Source organism: Girardinichthys multiradiatus, chromosome 24 (assembly GCF_021462225.1).
Source record: "Girardinichthys multiradiatus isolate DD_20200921_A chromosome 24, DD_fGirMul_XY1, whole genome shotgun sequence".
In the NCBI taxonomy this organism is placed as follows: Eukaryota; Metazoa; Chordata; class Actinopteri; order Cyprinodontiformes; family Goodeidae; genus Girardinichthys; species Girardinichthys multiradiatus.
The window spans coordinates 15,579,147-15,601,892 of NC_061816.1; the positions used below are offsets into that span (position 1 = coordinate 15,579,147).

The 22,746-nt window shown below is 39.3% G+C and overlaps 1 protein-coding gene and 1 long non-coding RNA gene across 5 annotated transcripts in view; both read left to right on the plus strand.

Moving 5' to 3' along the window:
* The window catches only part of LOC124861683 (gamma-aminobutyric acid receptor subunit gamma-3-like), a 190,925-nt gene that overhangs the window by 23,142 nt on the left and 145,037 nt on the right, over window positions 1-22,746 (plus strand). The window contains exon 1 of one of the 4 annotated variants that reach the window (XM_047355594.1): window positions 1,498-1,695. The exons of the other annotated variants lie outside the window; for them this stretch is intronic. The gene's annotated coding sequence lies outside the window, so the exon portion shown is untranslated. Of the gene's footprint in view, window positions 1-1,497; window positions 1,696-22,746 lie in introns of those variants that run through there. 4 annotated transcript variants of the gene reach the window in all.
* Window positions 3,593-6,920, plus strand: LOC124861684. Its single transcript, XR_007036715.1, has 4 exons — window positions 3,593-4,778; window positions 5,272-6,082; window positions 6,574-6,650; window positions 6,735-6,920. It is a non-coding gene; the product is annotated as an uncharacterized LOC124861684 (long non-coding RNA).

Below are 22,746 nucleotides of genomic sequence, written 5' to 3' on the forward strand. Positions count from 1 at the left end.
TATTGAGTGCATAACTGTACATGATTATTTGAAGGTTGACGTTTTTTGGATTAAAAACACTTTTCTTTTATTGGTCGGATGAAATATGCTAATTTTGTGAGATAGGAATTTTGGGTTTTCATGAGCTGTATGCCAAAATCTTCCGTATTAAGACAATAAAAGACCTGAAATATTTCAGTTAGTGTACAATGAATCTCAAATATATGAATGTTAAATTTTCATCATGACATTATCGAAAATAATGAACTTTATCACAATATGCTAATATTTTGAGAAGGACCTGTAGAAGCAAAGGTTCTGTTTTCTGCAGTGATGTGTACTCAGGTTGAGAGATGTGAAATTATGTTAATGATCATAAATCCATTAGTTTCATAACTACTCAGAACCAGTCTGAGTAAATACACTGCTCAAAAAAAATAAAAGGAACACTCACATAGCACATCCTAGATCTGAATGAATGAAATATTCTCATTGAATACTTTGTTCTGTACAAAGTTGAATGTGCTGACAACAAAATCACACAAAAATCATCAATGGAAATGAAATTTTATAACCAATGGAGTCACACACAAAATTAAAGTGGAAAAACACACTACAAGCTGATCCAACTTTGATGTAATGTCCTTAAAAAGCTTTGTGTGTGGATTTTCCAAAGGATCTCATATTTTGCCACAATTTATGCGTGTTTGTGTGTAAATGGTGCAACAACACTGTGAAATCAGTCTTGCAAGTTCATACTTAACATAAACAAGTTCTACGTTCAGTTCACGTGTCAAACAATTCATAGTTCACCAATTTGGGGCAGGATTGGATCCATTTGGTATTTACTCAGGTTATCTTTGACTAAGACATTTAAGTTTGACAAAAAAAGCTAAACTTTTGTCATGATGTGGAGAACCTAGAATGACATGGCTCTCCCCCCCACTTGCTACTGCTTACTGCCCATCAGCTGACTTAAATAAGGCTTGCCCTTTTCTTTTGTTTACAAAAAGGAAATTTTCCACCGAAAGTATGGACCTTCATGGTTTTGAAGACTTAAGACAACCAACTATGACTTTTCTTAAGGTAATGCTGTTTTAAAACAACAGCTGGCAAACTGGAAGCAGCATTTCAGTCAAGAAACCAACTGCAGCCTGGTTACCAAAGCAGATAGGGAGAATATTTAACCAGCTACTTCTGTTACTCTATTAAGACCATAACAACAATAAAGGATCATATTCTGAGCATACTACTTCTAATTCAGTGGCTGTTTAGTCTAAAGTTTAAGTCCAAGTGATGATCAAAATAATAGCTACTTTTCATAACACTAGATCATGAAGATTTCTTTTTAAATATCCTGATACTGCAAAACTTTATAAGTTCTACTGCCATTTTTGGACTGGTTTTGGCTGAGAAACAATGCATAGTTTAGCTATGCTCTAGCGGAGCTTAAATGTCTTGAAGCAGCGAATGCACCATCTGGAAATGTTCTATGTTGATTAGGCTGATGAGCTTCACCTGTGGAGCTGGTGAGTGGCAGCAAGGAAGGACAGAGACTTCAGATGAATGTCATAGAAAGATCTCAGAGTTGTTAGATACTTTTAAGGAACTGAAGCCCTAAAACTGGGTTTGCCAGCCAGTGGAGTGTTGGCTAGAGCCGTTTGAGCAACCAGATGAGAAGCTACTTCCTGGAGGCCTGATTCAATGGAAGGCCAGGTGAGCTAACCCATACCACGGTTCTCATATACCTGCCAGCACTGGCCCAGGCAGCCATTGGTTTTCAGTCTGTTCGTCTCCTTAGGCACATTTAATTACACTAAATGTATAGCTTGACAGCTTTGTAGAGGCTGTGTGTTGCTGAGTTAGAGATAATGAACTGTTTCCTTTCTAAAAACAGATGGATGTGTGTCTAGAAATTGTGTGTTGGGTGTAGGAAAATAGGATTTGTATGCTCTCTTAGTTTTGCTGTAGTATTGGACTGGTTTTCAGATGTTGTTGGATGGTAAAGTAGTGGTGGAGTGGGGTTGAAGCTTGGCTGATTGGTTTTTCCTATGGCTATTCCTTTCCAGTTATATTCATGTAAAGTGAACCCTCGCTATATCGCGGTTCACCTTTCGCGGTCTCGCTGCTTCATGGATTTGCATCATGCATTGTGTTCTGCATTCTGATTGGCTAAACAGTCTCTCTGGTTCTTCTCTACCTGTGTGCCAATAACGTAGCGGTTTAATTTGTACACGTACGTAAAACAACTACCGACAATTATGTTCTTCTCTTGAAAAAACACACCTGCATTTAGCCACACACCTGGCTTTAGAAGAAAAAAACGCTACAGAGCGGAGTCAGGATGCAACGGCTCAGTCAGAAGAGCAGTGAAATACACGTGAGGCACCATTTATCCTACTGTACCTTGTATTTTTTTTTCATTTTCTCCTGTTCTAATCCAACTCGGTCGCGGTGGGGCGGTGCTGATCTCCGCAATTTGAAGCCTTCAGTTCGTATTGATAATTAAAATTATTATTTTACAGTACAGTAGTTATTTGTAAAAAAAAAACCCAAAACGTTTATACAGTACTTTTATTTGTTAAACAAATGCTTGGGCCTGTAAAAAGGTTTTGTTCTTTGGTTTCAATGTATTATGGAGTATTTCATTGTATAATAATTGTAAAAAAAATAAAGGTTACTACTTCACGGATTTCGCCTATCACGGGTTCTTTTTGGAACGTAACCCCCGCGAAAAACGAGGGTTCACTGTATTTATTTTCTGTGAAGAACAATGAGATATTCTTCTCCTCTCGTTTCCTGTAGCCAATTAAGAGTAGTCATGGAGACCTTTTAAAATTATTGAGTTAGTGTGTTAATGTTTTTTTATTCTTTTTTGCGGGGAGAAGCAATCAGTTGTTCGGGCTCTGAAAAATGTATTAAAATAAGTATTGATCCTGAGCCAAATTATCTTGATTGCGGTGAGAATGAGGGAATTGCCTCCTAATGGTTTAAAGTTCTCCACAGAAGGTGAAGTGATTTGTGAGATTGTGTTTTGCTTTTATGTGGGATCTTGTATTTCAGTTTTAGTCTGCTTTTCTACGAAATTGCAACAATTTTATAACCGTTTTAGCCAAACGCTAAACTCCAAAAAGCCACCCAGGTAACACTGTTAGCAGGCCAATTAAAAGGATAGCACTTTGCACAGGCATCAAATGTGGCATGTTGTACCTTCTCTGCTTCCACACACTGGACATTCATATTCTTTGAAGACTTGTAGCTAAATCTTTATCTGATATAGTTCAGGAGGAAAAACAGAAATACTCAGTTTTCTTGGTCAAGAAAAGCATTAATTAGGATGAGGATGTCTTTTCTTTTTTTTTAATGCACTTTTCTCTGTGATGCACATCCACAATATTCTTGTTTGAGATACATCAGCAGTCACACAGAAGTTGGGCACAGTATTTACTCTTTTTTAAATGAGGAAGTTTGTGCACACAGTGTGTAAATCTGCCCTAAAAAGCATCATTAAGAGCTTTAACAGGCAAGAAAGTTTGTATTATAACAGTCACACAACTGTCAGCAAGAAGGCTAACTAAGCACTTTCTGTTTAATTTAAGACTTCTCTTTTGGGAACCAAATGCCTGGAAAACATTTAAGGAGACCAAACCTACCAGCATCAAAGTTTTTCAGAGTGTCAAGACAGACCTTTCCAATTTGTGACCCATCAGCTTGTTTTGCACCGGATTTCTTGTTCAGTGGCAAGATTAAGGTGAAAATGCAGAGAAAACCAAGCACAAGGCAAACTCTAGAGGCTCTTCAAGGTTCATTGCTGTGTGGTAGTATTTGCTTCCTTACAGATTCCTTTAATCACTTCAGATCCCACCAGTTTTTATATTGGACAAGGATAACCTGTGTAAGTTCTTTTTGCCTTTTTTTTTTTTTCTCGAAGAATTTCATTTGTTAAGAGATAAAGTGTTAAAATAATAGTGTTAACTGGTTGTGCCTCCCAAGGCCGAAACAACTGCTAGCACCTAGTTGTGATAGCTGGTAATCAGTCACTGTGGAGGAATTTTGCACAATTGTTTTAATTCAGCTTCATTGGAGGGTTTTCAAACATGTTCAAGGTTATGCCACAGCATCTCAGTTGGATTTCAGTCTGGCCTTTAACAGCGCCGTAGAAAGAGAGAGTTATGACACTCCCATTGACTTCTATAGAAAGAATGGAATGCGGAAGTCACGTGGTTCATGGAGCTGCTAATAGTTCCAAACACCAGCAGCTCCAGCATTGGACGTAGTTCATTCTCGGTGCTTCGTAAGGATTTTTTACGGTAAGTTGATGAAAATACAACATTATATTGATATTGTGAGGCTTTAGTTTACTGTTCTGTATCGCAGTTTAGCAATAATATTTTATATCGCCAGGTTTAGTTAATTAAGCATGTTAACTCGCTTGTTGTATTTTAACTGCAGCTAGCTCATTGTAAGCATGGCGGGTTTTAGACAGGTCTATCTCATTGTGTCTGATTCAGCATTTTAAAATGTCCATTACAGCTTACATTCTTAACGTTGATAATTGTCTAATTTTTATTGTAATTCCAACTACTGAACTAGCACATCTTGAAAAATACTGTGATATTGACATGGTTAATTTAGTTAAAGTTATAGATTGTTTGTCAATGACGGCCACATAAATGGGGACATTATCATTAAACGTGATTGTGAAGATGAGTCATTTTTTATTATTCTTTTCCAGGTAAACCACATGAAAATGGCTTAAGTGAACTGCTGAACCTTGTTGCATACAAAGCACCACAAAGGTAACAAGATTTCTGTCCTTAAAAATAATAAGAGCTGAATCAAGATGTCTGAACAAAATGATTTTAACATTTTAAGACCTTCACAAAGTTGGTATTTACAGTCATGGATGAAGTTGAAGTAGATATTAGAATCTATCTCAAGACAGAAAAAGAAATTAAGAATTATTACTTGAACATATCAGCATCAATACACAGTAGAACGGTAACAAAAAATACCTTTAAACAATCAAAGGTCCGTGGTAACAGTCAAGGTGTTTGCTTAGGGCTTGTTTGTTGGGGTGCAAGATGAGGTTTGACATTGTTTTTTCTTTGTGTTTTTCGCCTGGCTTTTACTTCCAAGATGTCCAGCATTGGCCAGAATTTTTTTTCTTTCATTAAAGATATGTTTTGCTGCTATTCTTAGTCTCAGCCTGATGAATCTGGTGGCTATTTTTCTTTGCACTTCGTCACATGAAGGAAGCATTCTTTCTAATAGATTTGCTTCTCTCTCTAGAGTATCCATGGCATTTGGGAGCTCCATGACAGATTTATTGGACCTTGTTCTGAAAAGTTTTTCAACTTTCTGGACCAGACTGAAGGCGTCATGTGATTGCTGACACAGCACCCCTGGTTTGAATTCCTTCAGTATCAATAGGGTAATGTGCTCTCCTTCTGAAGTGTCATCATTTTGCTTAATTGAACTTGAGCATCCATCACAGATGTTGGAATGTTTGATGACTTTATTCACAATGTATCCTGTAAGATGGTACAGAATACATGTTTCGCTGTTGGTGAGGTCAGGAGTATCTGTGTCTCCAATCAGCTGCTCCACACAAAGGCCAGGACTGGGAAATGTCTCCTTAATGTCCAGGAACTCTGCCAGAAGACTGCCGCCATCCTCCTGATAGCTTCCTGATTTTACAGTTGTAAGGAACTGCCCAACTGAGATTGATCTCAGTGCCTGGTGAAACTCCTCTGGTGTTGGGACTGGATTCCTTTGCCGTATGCAGCTGAACAAGTTTTCAAGGCAGTCCTGAGTAAACCTGCTTGTCAACACAAACATGTGTCCATGGTCAAGCATGTCTTTCTGAATACCTAAAATTGTAGATGTTGCCATCACAATTCCTGTTTGCACTGGTTTCCAGCTTCCTGTAGGACCTATTCTAAGTCCACTGAAGAGTGCCAACATGTCTTGGAGGAATTTAATAGCTTTGTGGTACTCTTCCATCTTGTGCCTGCTGAGTCCCATCACAGGGTGGCGAGAGGACATGAGATCAAACCAGTGGTTCACCTGCTCCAGAAACCAGGCTGTTGTCAGATTAGAGGTGGGTTGCTGCTCCTTCTCCACCATGTATTTCAGACCTGCACTTGCTGACTTACTAAAGACATTCAATGCAGGCCCCACATTCATTTTGTCAAAATGACTGGGCTGAAGGGTTTTTTGTGAAAGATTTGTAGCAATTTTCAAAGGCATTTGTTCCTGAAAATCTACCAAATCTTTCAAAGGACCCAGTGAAACCTCATTGTGTGGCAGACTCACTTTTTGTACAATTTCTGGTGGAATTGTTAAGGTCTGACCACCAACCAGGGCACTCTTCAAATTCTTCACCAGATGAGGGACATCTGGCATGAAGTACAGCCTTTTGTCTGGTCTTACTGGGTGTTGGACAAATGCTTTCTTGTGGCCCACTCCAAAAGCCCGCCACATCGCTCGGTTAGCACTGCCCATGTCAGTGGTGTTTACCACAACAAGACCTATGGAAGCTGGTGAGGTTGCTTCTACTGACTTGAACCAACCATTTTTTCCTTCTTTCAGGATCTATTGGGAAGCCATACATATGGATTCCTTTCTCTGACCGATAGGTGCCTCCAAATGCAGCACACCCAACCATGGTAGCCTGCTGAACCTACAGAGGAACACATTTACTTTTTTTTGCCTTCTAGCTATGATATTGATTGTTTCTGTATTGTTTTCAGGGAGGTCAGCAGATGTGGTGACTGACTTAAAAAGGAGCTGCTGCCAATGATGCCAAGGAGGATGAACCCTCATTCAGACTTGGGCACATTTCTACCTTGTCCAGATTTGATCAGATACAGTTTATTGGTGCAGATGTAATTAATAAACTGTATAAATGGTAGTGCAAGTACTTATTTATTAAAGCTAGTTTTGCATTTTACATATCTTACAATAAATTGTTCATTTATTTTTGCACAATTCAGTTGTTTTGTCATCTAATAAAATTTTAACTACATTTTGAATTAAATGAACATTTTAGTCAATGAATTACAATTTTACAACAGTTGTCAGACTACGGTCACAATCAGCTCTGTTATAGATACAAGTACTCAGTTCACATGACTGCAAAAAAATTGTATAATTATGTCTTCTACAAAAATTAAGACTTCATCCCAGGTCTTCAGTCATATTTTCATACAGTTACATATTTTCCTCATTCATTTAAAAATTATAAAATTTTTAAATAAAATTTTAATTCTGCTCATTTTCCATCTGTAATATTTGGATTTTTATTTTTTAAATACATAGGCAATAGATCTTTCCACGTAGTATAGGATGTAGATCCGAAGGTAAGTTTAATCAGAGCTCTTAACCGCTGGCACAGAATACAGTTATAGCATCCCTGCTAGCATGCGGAGGAGATCAGAAAGAGCATTTATATTAGGTATTGTTACTTCTGTTTGGATTTTCAAATTATGATTTAGTAGCCAGTAATCAGTTCATTATTATTTAATTACCAAAAGTCACAGGAAAGAGTGAAAAAATTAGCTTTTTGCGTTATGTTGCGCCTGAAGCCGTTCAACCTGACTGACACCGCTGAGATGTTTGGAACTATTGAGAGCTACATGAACCACGTGACCGTCTATCGGCGAGTTCAAAGAGTGTCGTAACTCTCTCTTTCTACGGTGCTGGCCTTTAAAACATCACTCTGTAATATGATTCATTAATTTTTTTTTTCCATTCATTCAGAGGTGGACTTGCTGACATTCTTTGGATTTTTGTCCTGGCTGGACATTCTCCTTCAGGATTTCCTGGTTAGAGATAATTTATTGTCCATCAGTTACAGCAGGTCATCAAATGTGAAATGGGCTCAGCTTTTGTTTTTTGTTTTTTTGGTCAGCAGTGGTTTTCACCTTGGAGGCCATTTTTTTACCCAGTCTCTTTCTCATTGTTGAATCATAAACTCTGACCTTAGGTAAACCAAGAGAGGCCGGTAGTGCTTTTGATGTTTTTCTGTGTTCTTTTGTGAACTTCTGAATTAATTATCAATGGACTCGTGGATTATTTTGGGTGGGCCGGCTATTCAGAGGAAGGTTTGTGGATAATGGCTCTTGTGGTTTGACACAGACAATACCTTGATAAATGGTTTTGTAACTTTTTCCAACCTGATAGATGTCAGTGACTTTGTTTCTCATCTGTTCTGAAATTTCTTCACAGCTGTGCATGATATACAGGTCCACTAACTGAAATATTTCAGGTCTTTTATTATCTTAATACGGATGATTGTGGCATACAGCTCATGAAAACCCAAAATTCCTATCTTACAAAATTAGCATATTTCATCCGACCAATAAAAGAAAGTGTTTTTAATACAAAAAACGTCAACCTTCAAATAATCATGTACAGTTATGCACTCAATACTTGGTCGGGAATCCTTTTGCAGAAATGACTGCTTCAATGCGGCGTGGCATGGAGGCAATCAGCCTGTTGCACTGCTGAGGTCTTATGGAGGCCCAGGATGCTTCGATAGCGGCCTTTAGCTCATCCAGAGTGTTGGGTCTTGAGTCTCTCAACGTTCTCTTCACAATATCCCAAAGATTCTCTATGGGGTTCAGGTCAGGAGAGTTGGCAGGCCAATTAGCACAGTGATACCATGGTCAGTAAACCATTTACCAGTGGTTTTGGCACTGTGAGCAGGTGCCAGGTCGTGCTGAAAAATGAAATCTTCATCTCCATAAAGCTTTTTGGCAGATGGAAGCATGAAGTGCTCCAAAATCTTCTGATAGCTAGCTGCATTGACCCTGCCCTTGATAAAACACAGTGGACCAACACCAGCAGCTGACACGGCACCCCAGACCATCACTGACTGTGGGTACTTGACACTGGACTTCTGGCATTTTGGCATTTCCTTCTCCCCAGTCTTCCTCCAGACTCTGGCACCTTGATTTCCGAATGACATGCAGAATTTGCTTTCATCCGAAAAAAGTACTTTGGACCACTGAGCAACAGTCCAGTGCTGCTTCTCTGTAGCCCAGGTCAGGCGCTTCTGCCACTGTTTCTGGTTCAAAAGTGGCTTGACCTGGGGAATGCAGCACCTGTAGCCCATTTCCTGCACACGCCTGTGCACGGTGGCTCTGGATGTTTCTACTCCAGACTCAATCCACTGCTTCCGCAGGTCCCCCAAGGTCTGGAATCGGCCCTTCTCCACAATCTTCCTCAGGGTCCGGTCACCTCTTCTCGTTGTGCAGCGTTTTCTGCCACACTTTTTCCTTCCCACAGACTTCCCACTGAGGTGCCTTGATACAGCACTCTGGGAACAGCCTATTCATTCAGAAATGTCTTTCTGTGTCTTACCCTCTTGCTTGAGGGTGTCAATAGTGGCCTTCTGGACAGCAGTCAGGTCGGCAGTCTTACCCATGATTGGGGTTTTGAGTGATGAACCAGGCTGGGAGTTTTAAAGGCCTCAGGAATCTTTTGCAGGTGTTTAGAGTTAACTCGTTGATTCAGATGATTAGGTTTATAACTCGTTTAGAGACCCTTTTAATGATATGCTAATTTTGTGAGATGGGAATTTTGGGTTTTCATGAGCTGTATGCCAAAATCATCCGTATTAAGACAATAAAAGACCTGAAATATTTCAGTTAGTGTGCAATGAATCTAAAATATATGAATGTTAAATTTTCATCATGACATTATGGAAAATAATTAACTTTATCACAATATGCTAATTTTTTGAGAAGGACCTGTATTGGGTTTTCTGATCTTTTAGCCTACTTCGTGCTTTCAGACAGGTAGTTTGATTTGGGTGAGGTTAGTGAAACTGATCTCAGCTTTAAAAAATGTGGTTCTGATCTTCAGTTTGACTCTTTTGACTGAGCTGCAAATTAAGCTGTTGCGTATATTTCTCATTTTCAGACCTTTGTCATTTATAGCATCATTGTCTGTACCATGGTACGCTGTATGTGGAACGTTATCATGGTCATGGTGATGCCTACCTGGGATCATAACAGATTTCTGAACCGCTTACAGTATAAGTAAAAAACAAAACTTGATATTATTTTAAACTTCTCAAAAGATAGGAAGCAACCCTCAAGCACATGTGTTTGAAAATCAAAGCAGTGACATCTGCAGAGACCTTGACCCAGGAATTTGACTAACTTTTTTGCACACCTTTCATTCCTTCAATGTTTGTGTTAATAAGAAACCACACAGGAATGGCCAGGTAATCATGTGGAGCTTTAAAGTGGTGGACTGATACCACACCGAAGTGCATTAGGGTGGTAATAAGACTAAGCTGGGCTTGGATCATGTCTGACACATTCCCCATCCCTGTGAGCTCTAACCATTAAATCGATTTCAATCTGTGAATTCTGCTCCACTCCAGCAGAAGCATGGCTGGTTAGCCGGGGATTTGCAAGGTGTGGATGAACTTTGAAGATGTGAAAGGAGATAAAATGCAGCACTTGCACCAGTGTGGTTTGGATTTCATGTTGAGCCTGTTTTCTTTTTCAGTTGCACTACGGTGGAGAACACAGAAGTAGTTTGTTGAATTGGTCCTTTTTTTTTTTTTTTTTTTTGGCATGTTTTTCCTGTAACAATATTCCCAAAAGTGTGCCTCCATTGAAGATTTTTGCTGCCTTGCTAAAAATAAACAGTTTAACAACGTGCTGCATTTAAAGATATATCTTTACCAGAAACCGCTGCTCTGATTTGTTCCACACAGCAGCTGAACCAAAGCGTGCTGAAAGGACTAAATTCAATCAAACACATTAAAATAAATATATTTAATTCTGATGGCAATGACCAAAGGTTCTGGCAGAGACAAAAAGATTTTTTTTTTTTTTTTTTTAACAGTTTCAGGTTCAAACATATTTGAAGTGGCTATTATTTGGCAAAAATACCAAAATCACGCAAGCTTATTATTTTTAGTTACAATTCTATTTTTTTTATAGCTTGAAGATATTCTATGAAGTACCTCTGGCCAAATCCTCACTGATGGTGATACATTATCTTATTAGTTCTTGGGGTTGAGAACTGACCACAGGTTCTCAGTTGGGTGAAGATCTGGAGTGTTTCCTGGTTACAGGTCAGAAAAAACCTTTTTTATGGGGTGCGATATTCTATGAAGCAGTTTGCCTCTTCTTCACTTGTCCTCCAGACTTTGATTTCCAAATCAAATGCAAAATTAATTTTCTTTTGAATAAGGAGTTTGGACCACTGAGCAACAGTACAGTCCTTTTTCTCAATAACCCAAGTACAATGCTTCTGACTGTCTTTAGTTCAGGAGTGGCTTAACACAAGGAATGTGACAGTTCTAGCGGACCTTTCCTTCTACTTAACTTTCCATTAATATACTTGGATGCAGTACAGTGAATATCCAGCTTCTTTGGCAATGGCCTGTTGTCACATCCTGTCAAGTAAGTTTTCATATAATTGTGTAGGTCATAACATGAACTTAAAAATAGAAAACTCCATCGTATTGGGCTTATTTAGTTGTCAGTTTGTTTCCATAAACTGAATGTTGGGTTTCCATTAGCTGCAAGCCATATTTAATACTTGAAATATATCACTGTTGATAATGTTTGTGTGTGTATACATATATCTTAGGTAATTACCTGTAAATGACAGCAACATTCAATAGCAGCTTGCAGTGTTTTTTTCTCACCAACAATACCAGCCATTAGCACAGGATAACAACTTCTCAGAAGTAAACAAATGTTATTAGAAATGTTTTCCCAATGGCCGTCAAATCTATTTTGTTCTCAGCGTGCGATTCTTTAACCCTCAGCTCATCAAATGCATTCACATATTACTTCAGTGTGGTCCAGCACAGATAAGCTCTGTCATCACAGAACGTGTTTTAACACTATCAGTTTAAAGTGATAATAAAGGTTTATTCAGTGCTTTTAAACCAGGGCCAAGAAACTGAGTTGTTGCAGACACAAGATGCAGCTACAAAGTGGACATTTATTTCTCTAGTTTACAAAATGCAACTATATATTTCTGCCTAGCATCCTCCAAAACAGGTTTCACATTTATGTGTGAAGCTAGTGTACTGTGGGGTTCGGTTAAAAGGTTGAGCAGTTAATATCTTACCTGCAGATTAGTTTCTTCTGGCAGCTTAAACTAACCGTTAGTCCAGACTTGTGTTATCTTAAAACTTCAGTTTCAAAAATGTAAAGTAGTGGAATAAAATGCTATTTTACTTCTTCCACATTGGCACGAAATGGTTATTTGCAAAGAAATAAATGAGTATATTACATTCTGGAACTTTGGTTCCAAGTATGAGCTTAGCTTAGACTGCCTAATACAATATGATCCTTTTGATCCTTAGCTATCAAATAAAAATGTTTTAACAAAGTATTAGAAGGTTGTGCAAAGCTGAAACCAGAGTATTGCAACTGTTTAATTGCCTGCGAGTGTTCTAAAATGTCCATGCACTTTTCTGACAAAGCATACGAAGTTTAAGTTTTCTGATTTGTTTGGTTACCGGACTTGCTTAAACAGGTAACATACAGGCCGCTTTGGTGCTCTCGGCAGCCAGGATTGGCATGAAGCAGCACCACAGTATCCCCCCGGCTGTTACTGAATCAGTATTGGTTGCATTGCCATACAGTTTGTGTACTAAAACTGTTGCAGGAACACTACATGCAATGCATTTCTCATTGTTGCTTCAATTAACTTTTGGAAATGTGGGCACTTTAAGGAGACTTGAGTTAACGTCATGCAGCGAGAGTAACAGGAAATGTCTGTGTGTCTCTCATGCTGGGAACTCATGTCAGCAGGTGGCAGCTCTTCTAAAAGTCTGAAAAAGCAGAATGTTCATCCCCCGCACTGGCTTGTTTAGGATCAGGCAGTCTCCATTGTTGTGACTGCATCAGGAGAGCGAAATAATGCATAATTCATTGTTTACCTGATGGACACAAAGTCTAATTAAATCTGCACAGCGTCACCCGCTGTGACAAGAGTCTCATTTAAAAAAAATTTTTTTTCCCACACTTTGTGTAAAATGACATAAATGTGTTGCATTAATGCCCACAAAGACTTAACTACTTTGGCTGTTGAATCTAATGTGCTGCTTTCTGTAACTAGATTGCAGCACAGATCAAGCCCAAGTTAAAATAAAGCCAAGTCATGTCATTCTTTTGGTTCCAAATGGGTAAACCTGGGGAAAAAGGCAAATTTAATATTCCCTTGGGGCTCATGAAAATAAACATGAGATAATTCATAGAAAAGCTTGTGCAACCAGCATGGCCCTGCCTGCAGTTATTGCCTGGTGTCAATTCATAAAAAGCAAGATCCTCTCCTTTACATGGTTCCTTATTAAACCTCTGAAGGAGCATAAATATCCTGCCATCTCAGAACTATTACATTGGTTTGGTGAGGTGAACAGTCTGCCAGAGTAGAACAGTGTGTCCTCATTCATTTCCCCACGCACTTGCATGCAGACAGTGCTGTGTACAAACCTACACGGTCGATCGATATCTGTCTGTTGGGGAAGACTTTTCAATGGGATTCAAATGACCTTTTTCTTCTTTGTGTACACAAAAGGAATATGGGGTTTTTACCAGCACCTGACATCACTTTTTAGCTCCTATTTAAATAAAATAATAAAGGTTTCTGTAGCCTTTTTTCATTGCTGGGTTTCCATAAAACAAAGCCTTGAGGGTAAGAGCTGCACTGTTAAACTTAAATTACATCTGGTTTCAGAGGGATGAAATATGTCGGTTAAACAGCTCTTTACAAGTTATTCAAATGTTGTTAGGTTCGTCTTTTGCCAGGGCTGATATATCCACAGAAACAGATGAGACAGTAAAAGTGTACAACATGACTTAAGAGTAACATCTCTCTCAATAGCTCTCTAAGATAGAGAATTTAGAGTTGAAACCAGAGTTACATATAGTGCATTAAAGATTATATCCTAGTTTCATCACTGTCAGACTTTATACTAGAGAAAATGTTTACTGTTTTAGGTCAGTTAGGATTTAGGTTTCCTAAATGCCAAAATAGATTTGTTTTCATAACTGCTTTCAAAGTTAGAAGTTTACATACATTGTCTTAGTATTTGGTTAAATTGCCTTTTAGACTGTATGGCTAGGGTCAATTGTTGGCGCTCCTTCCACAAGCTTCTCAGAACAGTTTGCTGGAATTTTGGCCCATTCCTCCTGATGGTACTGGTGTAATTGGGTCAGGTTTGAAGGCCACTTAGCTTACTAAAACCTTTAAATCTCTTCCCTCAAATTTGATACAGGACCAAGATCAGGGCCACTCCAGACTGTTGACTAACTTGTCCTGAAGCTACTATTTTTAACTCATTTTTCTTAGAGTTAATTCCTATTTGGAAGACACAGTTGTGATTTTTAACTTTCTTGCTGCTGTCTTGGGATGTTGTTTCAAACTTCCACATGGTGTTCTCTCCATGTAGTTCTTAAAGTGCACTAATTCCTTGTGTTGCAACATACCCAGGCATGATGCCATTTCCATACTTCACAGTTGGGATAGTGTTTTCAAACTTGCAAGCTTCCTGCTCCATACTAACAATCATTTTGGCCAAACACTTCAACTTGAGTTTAATCAGACCCCAGGACATGTCTCCAAAAATTAAGGTCTTTGTTTCCGAGTGTATTTGCAAACTTAAACCTGGCTTTTTATATTGCTTTGAGAGTAATTGTTTTTTTCCTCTGAGTGGCCTTTCAGCCCCTGTCAGTTCAGGACTCGATTCATGGTGGATAATGTCAAGGTATTTTGGCTTGGTTCTTAGGTTGATAAGCATTTCACACAAACACTTCATCTCTGGGTAAGAGAACCCATCTCCTTCCTGTACCGTATGATGACTTGACATTGCCACGGTGTTCACATGTGCAGAAAATCTGTTTTAAATAGATGAATGTGGCATCTTCAGGCATCTGGAAATTGTACCCAAGGGTAAATGAGACTAGAGGCCATAGTGATATTAAGTGACTTGGAACATGGCATGCTTGTTGGTGCCAGAATAGCTTGTCTCTGTATATGATTACCTGCTGATAGACTGGAATTTTCACTCACAGCCATTTCTTAGATTTACAGAGAACGGTCCTAAAGAGAGTGTCCAGTGAGCAGCTGTGTGGACAAAAAGACCTTGATGTCAGAGGAGATTGTGCCGGCTGGCTGGAGATGATGGGCAATGATAGCTCAAATAACAGCTCTATAACAAAGGTCTGTAGAAAACCATTCCTGGAAAGCTGACAAGTCAATCCTAGAAGCACCGGATTCCACTCCTGTTAGCTAAGAACAGGAAACTGAGGTTTTAATTATGACAGGCTCACCACAATTGGACAATAACAAAATAAAAACGTTATATGAAGGAAAATTATACCCATAGTTGTATGTGACAGCAGGTGATGTCTCTGAGCAGCGCAGATGGCTGGCTGGAGCTCATCCTTGAAGTGAGGGGCTACAGAAATGTTACAGATGTGGGTCGACCAGCGTTTGGAAAGAATTTTTAGCCATGGTTTCATCCTGCGTAGTACAGCCAGATGGCTGCTGTTCATCACACACACATGCCGTTTTATTTATTTAAACATCTCTTGGAGGCATATAAAGCTCCAATGGGTAAGTCCCAATGAGATGAAGTAAATGCATCATATCTGCCTGTAAATGAACTTAAAAAATGTAGACGTTGTTGAGGGGAAGGAAGGGTAAGCCATTCATAAAAAGTGCCTATTCAACTTTAGATCTTCGCTCAAATTTGTTGGTCTTACTTTTTTACCCTGTATCATAGTAACCCAGATGGCTGATGTCTGTTTCCATGGTTACAGTATGGGGATGTTGGCTGGAAGAGGCAGTATAATGATGCACATGTGCCAACATGTGAACAGGCTACAGCCATAAAGGGTATCTAAGTTTTATCCGCCTTCCTTATACAGTCAAACTACAAAAAAGTCTTGATTGATGTTTGAGTGTTGCTTTCAGTGATATGATCACATACTGATGCAAGCATGCCAGCTTTCTTTCTTTCTTGAGGAGGGAAACTAAAACCCCTGAAGCTTGGAGCAGTTTCCAAAGTGCATGCCAGATCGGTTTAACTACTTCATCTTGGTCTCCCTTAATATTTCAAAACAGTTTAGGAAATTGATACTTTTTTAAAGTCATTTTACTGCCATTAAAGGGTTTGTAAATATGTAATGAAACTGCAGGTTGGCTGAAAATTAAAGCAGGAAGCAGAGAAATGTTTATTCCAAGTGCTGCTGCAGTCACCTGGATTTATCAGAACTCGCAACATCTAATGCTGCTATTTTTACCTTGAATTATGAGACAAATGTATAACAATTTTACCATACTGCATATTTTTTGTAAAAATAATTTCTTTAAAGATTAGAAAATAACAGCAAGATGCTTGGATTACCTGCAAAGGGCATATGCCAAAAATACAGTTGAGCTAATCAGCAATGTCAAAAAGAAGTTAAGGAACCCTATAAAGGAGACTCCATGGGCAATTTGTGATAAAATAACCTCTGAGGGGCTTATGTACATTCCTGACTTCAGTTTCACTTGCTCCATATTAGTTATAACAAAAAGCCTAGTTTTATCTACTGATGACTGCAAGCTTGAGAGCAGAGGTATAGAGAGCCTTGCAAAAGTTTTACCATCCCTTGAACTCTTTCACATTCTGCACTTAAAGCTGCAAGCAGCTTTCCATATTTTCACTTGTGCTCTTTGCTAAACGGTTCAAGCGCAGACTGTATGAAGGTCTGTTAACAAGTCTTGCCACATATTCATTTATGGCTTTATGTATAGACTGACTAGGCCATCTAGTTGTCTCAACCAGTCCATTGTAGTTCTAGTTGTATGTTTTCTCGTGGAAAGGTGGACCTCTGCCCAAGTTTCATTTCTTCAGAGGATGCTGCTGCCACCTCTTGGGCTGCACAATATCAGGGAAATATTTAATCAGTTTAATTGCTGAGAACTGCAATATTGATTACGATTACCCCCATTTTCACTTTTTGCTGTAAACTATGTCAACCACACTAAGTATTAACATCTCAACTGCTACATTAGGTTAGGACATGAAGGTCCGTTGGGATCCATTAAATGCTGAAATATATTATCAATATGCATGGAGCAATTCTTTGACACTTTAAATTTATTATTCTAACCAACATTGTGTACAGAGTCCTTTGCGATTGCAATATTGCACACACCGATATTGAGAGTGGCTTAAGTATCTGTTGAAAAATTAATGTAGTGTAAATATCAAAAAGGAGGTAGAGTTTCAAGAAATCTATTTATTCATTATTTCTTTATGAGCATGGATGATGTATCAAACCATATCAAGGTCATTGAATGCTGGTGGGAAGCCAGCAAGAAGAAAGACCAATTTTTGCTGGATGGACATGTCATTAGTCACATTAAGACAGAACAGAATGAGAATAAAATTTGAAATTTTTATCTTTCCTCATTTGAACACAAACATGAGACTTAAGCTAGGTGATAATTGGTTTACACAGTGAACTTGTTTTAATTACGTTGAGCCAGCAGGGATTTTTCTTGTTCGTGTGTTTGTAGTAAAGTCTGGTGTTTGCATCAAGCTCACACTGGCATGCATTTTCTTCTACCAAGCAATGAATAAGAGTCAGTGTTTAGCAGTGCTTGCAAACCTTGACAATAACTATTGCTACACATGACACTTTATAATACATTCTGCATTGTAATACATATATAGGACTTAATCATCTAGTTTTTCTTACATTTGTATTTAAACCTAATGCAGTCTTTGCTGTAAAAAAAGGCCATATCTTCATCACCATCATGTAATTATCATTGCTTATCACGGTTTGTTGAACTTTGACATTACATATGATCACGTAACATGGGTTGTCCCTATGCAGATGAGTATGATGGGATGGATTGGCAATCTACACTCACGTGAACAATCATTTTTGACCAACAGTTATGATGCAAAGGAGAGGAATTAATAGAGGCTGTAGTTATGAGAAGATTAATAGAATAATCAGCTATCTTTTCCAACCTTTGTTATTGAGTGTCAATGTCACTGGCTCTTTCCTTTTACTGAATAACTGTGGCAGTAACTATGGGTTCTTTTGTGACCTCCTGAATGAGTCGCCGAAACCCTCTAGGAGTATGCTTGGTTGGCCGTTCACAAATGTTCCATGTTTTCTCTTTGTGGTTTACTGGAGTCCCAAAATGTCATCTTGGATTTGCTTAAATTGAAACATGATTTGTTGCTTTTGATATTTTCATGCCTACTTTATGTTGTAAGACAGGTACTAGTTAAGGGATATCATTGAAAACAGATGATCCTTTTAGGAAATGTTAACAGATTAATCTCTGATGGGTGTGTTGTCTGGCAGTCTGTTTGCAGATTGACTTTTTGTATACTACACAAGTTGAGTGTCTAATAAAATCCCACCTTGTTGCTTGGTTTGATTACCTAAATTTTAAGTGCCAGACTGAATTTAACAGAAATTTGTTAATGGCGAGGAAAATAGTGGGGGAACCTCCAAACCCATCTTCTCCCTGACCATATGAGGAAGAATGTCTAGAACTATTGCTGACCGCTCCCATCCAGTTTCCCCTCAATCTGAGCTTCTTCAGTCCGGAAGGTTCTTTTAAAATCCATCAAGCAGAAAAACAAGCAATGTTTTCTGTTGGCATCACCAGAAGCAAGCATCTTGAATACACGTGACTGTAAGTGGCTTTTACTAGACACAGAGCAACAAATTATTTTCCAGCACATTTAATTTCAAACAGCCATTGAAGACATGAAGCTTTCCCCTTAGAGGTGGACCAGACAGCCCTCTGAGGCCCTGGTATTCCCAGCACAGATCCCGGAAACAGAACATATGGGAGCTGAACGCTCAGCTGGGATATGTGCATCTGCATGTACACATGAACCGCGCTTGACAATGCGTAATGCATTAGTCATGCCAGCCGGGCCAAGCAGGCATGGAGGGTCTTTCTTCTTTATCAAGTCCCACAAAGTAATTTGATAATACAGATGGGAGCTGTCAGGCTTTTCTAGAAAACAAGATGAGGAGGACGAGGATCGGAACACACAGAGGATGACAAAGAAATCATATGCCCTTCTGTGGATCAGTTTCTCCATTAAGAGTATAAAATTGAGGTTAATTGGAAGATGTATAGGTGGATGTTTCATTGTGTGTACATATAGGAAAGTGGCAGATTTATTTTGAAGACTATTCTCACATCTCAGAGAGACTTTGAAATTAGCTGCTAGATGGAGGAAATAATTGCTATAATTACTAGCATATGATCAAACCTGCATCTGCCTGAGCAAAGCTGACATGTTTTGTGTCCAACAACTAAACCTTACTTTAAAACGTTAAAGAAAATACATGTTAATCGGATGTTGAAAGCCCTGGACTGAGGTGATTCCTGTTTGCAACGGTATAGAAGTCGGTCAACCAGATCCGTAAAGCACATCTTCTGGGGATAAACACTGCCATCTGGACTGATTAGCCATTGTGCGGTATATTTAGGTTTATCCCCTTAAGGTTGTCCCAGTTTCCATATGTACTTTTCTATAAAAGATCAGCTTTACGCACATTTCCAGTTCAGTGGTCTTTGAGATACATTCACCCCAATTTCTAAGGTGTATGGGTCTCGGAAGAGGAACGCCAGCTCTCTATAATCCCCAGGTTTGCTCCAAACTGTATTCTAAATTCTGTATCCAAATCTTTGAATGGTGCTTATCTCTGTTTCTAGGCTGTCCATGGGTTTCCCAGCACATGTTCAATCACACCCGGGTTGTCCTTAAGAACCAATAAATGTGTTCCCTAAAATATTTTCACAAATTATAAATTTTAATTACGTATTGTTTGAAATGCTTTCAGTGCCAGGTTTTTCCAAATGACTCTGAGCCTGTACAAAAGGCTGGAGGAGTTGGTTACCTACTGACCAAAATAAGCTAGTAGAAAATACAACCTGTTACTTCAAGCTTTTTGTTGGGATTTTATATAATCGACAAACAAAAAGTTAAGGTCAGGGATAAAGTGTGGATGTTTAAAGCATGGTTGAGTTGTAAAGCAATACCTCAAGCTTTGAACATCTGAGTTCTGTTCAGTCCCTCATTTGAAAAAGGGAGAGTATGGAACAGCTGCAAACCTACCAAGACATGGCCCCCCATCTAAACTGACAGTGCTGGGCAAGGAGAGCACTAGTAATGGAAGCTGCAAAGAGGGCCATGGTGACTCTAGAGGACCTGCAGAAGTCCACAGCTCAGATTAGAGAATCTTTTCACAGAACCTAATGTATGAAACGCACTAAACACGTGGAAAAAGGTGCTTTAGTCAGATGAGAAGAAAACTGGCAAGTATTCAAAACTCCACATGTGGTAATAAATTGAAAAACCATTCCCAACACACCATACTGTGTGTTCAAGATGTAAGGATGATTTTCTTCAGCAGAAACAGGGAAGCTGAACAAAGTTCATACGAAGATGAATGGCAATAAATACATGAACATTTTGGAAGAAATCTGTGGGAGGCTGCAAAAGAGGTTCACCTTCTAGTCTGACTGAGCTTTGGCCGTTTGGCAAAGAAGAATGTTTAAAAAAGCTGAGTCTTGGTGAGCAGAAATGGAAAGCCAGTACTCTAAAGGCTAAGAAGTGTAATTCTAGTGAAAACTGGTTCTGGAAACCTTTGACTTAGGAGAGCTAAATACAAATTCATGCCACATGTCCTTACCTTTTTTTATTTGCAAAAGGAATTTTAAAGCCAAGTATTCGCTACTACTACTTTTTGTCTATCACACAATCTCAACAAAATGAGGCATAGACTCCTGCTTATTTTCAATAAAATGGAGAGCTCAGTGGAAAAAGTACAAATAAAAGTAAAATAAAGGGAACACTTAAACAACACAATATAACTCCAAGTAAATCAAATTTCTGTGAAATCAAACTGTCCACTTAGGAAGCAACACTGATTGACAATCAATTTCACAGCTGTTGTGCAAATGGAATAGACAACAGGGGGAAATCTTTGGCGATTAGCAAGACACACTCAATAAAGGAGTGGTTCTGCAGGTGGGGACCACAGACCACTTCTCAGTACCTATGCTTTCTGGCTGATGTTTTGGTCACTTTTGAATGTTGGTGGTGCTTTCACACTCGTGGTAGCATGAGACGTACTCTACAACCCACACAAGTGGCTCAGGTAGTGCAGCTCATCCAGGATGGCACATCAATGCGAGCTCTGGCAAGAAGGTTTGCTGTGTCTGTCAGCGTAGTGTCCAGAGCCTGGAGGCGCTACCAGGAGACAGGCCAGTACACCAGGAGACGTGGAGAAGGCCGTAGGAGGGCAACAACCCAGCAGGACAGCTACCTCTGCCTTTGTGCAAGGAGGAACAGGAGGAGCACTGCCAGAGCCCTGCAAAATGACCTCCAGCAGGCCACAAATGTGCATGTGTCTGCACAAACGGTTAGAAACCGACTCCATGAGGATGGTATGAGGGCCTGACATCCAAAAATGGGGGTTGTGCTCACAACACCGTGCAGGACGCTTGGCATTTGCCAGAGAACACCAGGATTGGCAAATTCACCACTGGCGCCCTGTGGTGTTCACAGATGAAAGCAGGTTCACACTGAGCACATGTGACAGACGTGACAGAGTCTGGAGACACCGTGGAGAGCAATCTGCTGCCTGCAACATCCTTCAGCATGACCGGTTTGGCAGTGGGTCAGTAATGGTGTGGGGGGGCATTTCTTTGGAGGGCTGCATGGCCCTCCATGTGCTCGCCAGAAGTAGCCTGACTGCCATTAGGTACCGAGATGAGATCCTAAGACCCCTTGTGAGACCATATTCTGGTGAGGTTGGCCCTGGGTTCCTCCTAATGCAGGACAATGCTAGACCTCATGTGGCTGGAGTGTGTCAGCAGTTCCTGCAAGATGAAGACATTGAAGCTATGGACCGGCCCACCCGTTAACCATACCTGAATCCGATTAAGCACATCTGGGACATCATGTCTCGCTCCATCCACCGACGTCACTTTGCACCACAGACTGTCCAGGAGTTGGCGGATGCTTTAGTCCAGGTCTGGGAGGAGATCCCTCAGGAGACCATCCACCGTCTCATCAGGAGCATGCCCAGGCGTTGTAGGGAGGTCATACATGCACGTGGAGGCCACACACAATACTGAGCCTCATTTTGACTTGTTTTAAGGACATTACATCAAAGTTGGATCAGCTTGTAGTGTGTTTTTCCACTTTAATTTTGTGTGTGACTCCATTGGTTATAAAATTTGATTTCCATTGATGATTTTTGTGTGATTTTGTTGTCAGCACATTCAACTTTGTACAGAACAAAGTATTCAATGAGAATATTTCATTCATTCAGATCTAGGATGTGCTATGTGAGTGTTCCTTTTATTTTTTTTGAGCAGTGTATTTACTCAGACTGGTTCTGGGTAGTTATGAAACTAATGGATTTATGATCATTAACATAATTTCCCATCTCTCAACCTGAGTACACATCACTGCAGAAAACAGAACCTTTGCTTCTACAGGTCCTTCTCAAAATATTAGCATATTGTGATAAAGTTCATTATTTTCCATAATGTCATGATGAAAATTTAACATTCATATATTTTAGATTCATTGCACACTAACTGAAATATTTCAGGTCTTTTATTGTCTTAATACGGATGATTTTGGCATACAGCTCATGAAAACCCAAAATTCCTATCTCACAAAATTAGCATATTTCATCCGACCAATAAAAGAAAAGTGTTTTTAAT